Here is a 2,976-nt window from a genome sequence, read left to right on the forward strand (position 1 = left end):
GGTCTGTGGGAAAGAAGTGTTTGCAGGTCCAAGAAAGTGAGGGGAAATTTGATGAATTAAGTACCTAGAGTACACAGAAGAAAGAGATATCAAGAACATGGTTGGAAAATAACCCCAAAAAGGAAAAGGTATTTAATTCTCAGAAATTGGAGGAGAAAGGGAGATAAATCCTAGTATTGCTGAATGTGAAGGATCTGTGATAGATGGTAAGGGAGGAGGCAGTAAGAAATTTTATCACTGTTGACTTGTTTTCTCAGTCAGGAAATAATCCAACACATCTGTTGAGGGTAAGGGTTAGTAGCTTGGTAACACTGGGACAGCCACAACAAAAAAAGGGAACTGGAGCCAACAGACAGGAAAGAAAAAGGTATCAGGTGCTATTAAGAATTCAGTTAACACTTCCTTTCATTGGTGGCAGCGAGAGCGGTGAGTGTACCCTGAAGGCCTCAGGCACACTGTGAGAGTACAAGGTGGTGTGGCGCTGCTTGCCCACCTCCAAATGCCACACTCCTACCCCCTATCCAGGTGAATCTTTGCACCTAATCATGGTGTTGCCAAGTTTCACTTCTGGGACTTTGCTTCTCAGCTGAAAATGGAAGTCTTCAGGGGAAATTGTCTACTGTGGACAGGTGTTTGAGAAATCCACCTTTCAGGTGAAGAACTTCAGCACCTGACTGCACTATGACTCTGGCAGTGGCACCCACAATATGTACTGAGAGGATCAGGACCTAACCACTGCAAGAGCTGTCACCCAACGCCGCCGACACCCGGGCGCCTGGCACCATGTCTGGGCCCACTTGATCCAGATCATGATGGTGGAGGAGCCTGCAGCCAGCAAGTACCCACTGGCAGCCAGGCAGTTCCATTAATCCAAGATCAAGTTCCCACTGCCCTGCTGGGTCCTGAGTTGCCAACACAAGCCATGCTTCACCACCAAGAGGCCCAACACCTTCTCTTACATGCAGAGCCTCCCTGTCCCTAGGTCTGCCCAAATAAACTACTTGGGAAAACCAGAAAAAAAAAAAAGAGAGAGAGAGAGAGAGAGAGAGAGAGAGAGAGAAAGAATGCAGTTAAGTCAGAAGATTCTATAGTCATAACTTTAATGGACCTGATCACCGAGGCTATGTACAGTTTCTCTAGAAGTCCTCAGCAGCTGCGATGAGGAGAAGACAAATCAAATGCTTGGACTGATTCCTGATTCAGTGGCAAGTTTTCTATGGTGAAAGGTTAGTTAAGAGGAATAAAAGAATAAAAAGTCTGAAGAGAGCCCAATTGAAATGAGCAATGAATGTGTCTAGGCTCAATAACAGGTAAGCAAAGTCAGCTACAGACTCACTCAATAATGGAGCTCAAAGCTCTAGGTCACTGGAGGTGGGAGATGGAGCAGGCAGGTGGAGATTCAGAGGGGAGGAGGGATGACGGCTAAGGTCAGTAGTAGTGCCACTGAGGGAATTGGAAGGTTGGAAGGATAGAGAGTTTTATATAAGGAGTTTAAGATTTTGGAAACTGAACAGTTGTAAAGGATAGTGAGATACAATAGTCTTGAAATTTGTCCTTGAAGTTGGGCAGGGGTGTGGAGGGAAGTAACTAGAGAAGAGTTCCAAGACCCTAGCTGCCAGAAAAGGTATTAAATACTAATGAGACAAATTTTGAAAAAATTACCAAATATTAGTTATTCTATTTTCTCAGGGAAAATAAGATTCCTAGTATACTATAAAAAGAAAGGAGAAAAAGAAAACCCCTTTAATGTTTCATATTATAATTCAGAAAATTTATACTATCGTATGATAACAGTTTCATTAAACTGCAGTGAGAATTATTTTTACAGAATGCTCATATGCTACATATAGACATTATGAATAAATTGCTGGTATCTACTAATACAACTTTAAAACAGATTCAAAAGATTTAAGAAGCTACATTGTTAAAAGAATGGTATATAATTCTTATGCTGCTTTTCTATGTATGAAATTCTTAATAGGAAAAGTAACTGGATAAATCTAGTGACCCTAGTAAATATTTGGTACTTACACTGAAGCTTTACTTAGTCCTGAAAAGAAATTCAGTATTCTCACTCTTGGTGAAATTTTAAAGAATGACTCATTACACTTATTTGTTCTTCCAGTTGGAGGTGATTTAGTAGGGCAGAAAATAAAATAGACCCATATTTTAATTGCTACAAATAAGACTGTAATCTCCGTCTATATTATGAAATATTAAATCCCATTTCCACAGAGAAAAGTTACCTGATTACATCCCTAAAAAAATACATGTGTGTGAATTCCTAACATCTTAACTTTGCTACATTTAATAAGACCTTATTTTAAGGTTTGCATTTTTCCTGCTGCTGATTATAGACACTAGGAGAATAATGAGAACCAAGATAAGATGGCAAAGAAATGCCATCAAAATACTTAAATAGGATATATTGGAAAAAAGCTTGTGTTATCTGGCAGTCTTACTGTGATATGTAGAATATTCTTTTACAAAAATTAGGTGATTTTGAGTGGTGTTTACAACTAAAAGATAGGAAAAGTCAACATTTTTTAATTTAATTTTTCTTCTGGAATCCCTAGGCAATATTATAATGGACTCATTTAACTCATCTGAATTAGTTTTTAATAAGCTATCAAAAGGTGGACCAATTTTCTCTAGTTTCTCCTGAGAATTCGAGATAATTAAATGAAGGTGCAATCCGAACTCCTAAGGATATTTTTTGGTTAATTTTTGAGATTTCTTCCTTCTAATTTTCCTTGGAGCTGTATACCATTCTGATCCCAACTCCACCATGGGTGATTAAGAGTTCTGCTTACTACCTTTACTATCAAATATGAATAACTCTTATTTCACACTTATGATTTACCTACAAAGTCAAGAAACTTGTCAGTTATTACCTAGCATTATACTCTGTTTTGTTCACTAACAATTCATTTATTGATTTCATATGTAAGTGATGAAGCTGTCTTTTATGTTCTT

At 38.3% G+C, this 2,976-nt stretch overlaps 1 pseudogene; it reads left to right on the forward strand.

Moving 5' to 3' along the window:
• Positions 1-203: 203 nt before the first annotated feature.
• Positions 204-1,013, forward strand: LOC103664792 (annotated as a pseudogene).
• The last annotated feature ends 1,963 nt before the right edge of the window (positions 1,014-2,976 follow it).

This window comes from Ursus maritimus, unplaced genomic scaffold, assembly GCF_017311325.1.
Source record: "Ursus maritimus isolate PB19 unplaced genomic scaffold, ASM1731132v1 scaffold_15, whole genome shotgun sequence".
NCBI lineage: Eukaryota > Metazoa > Chordata > Mammalia > Carnivora > Ursidae > Ursus > Ursus maritimus.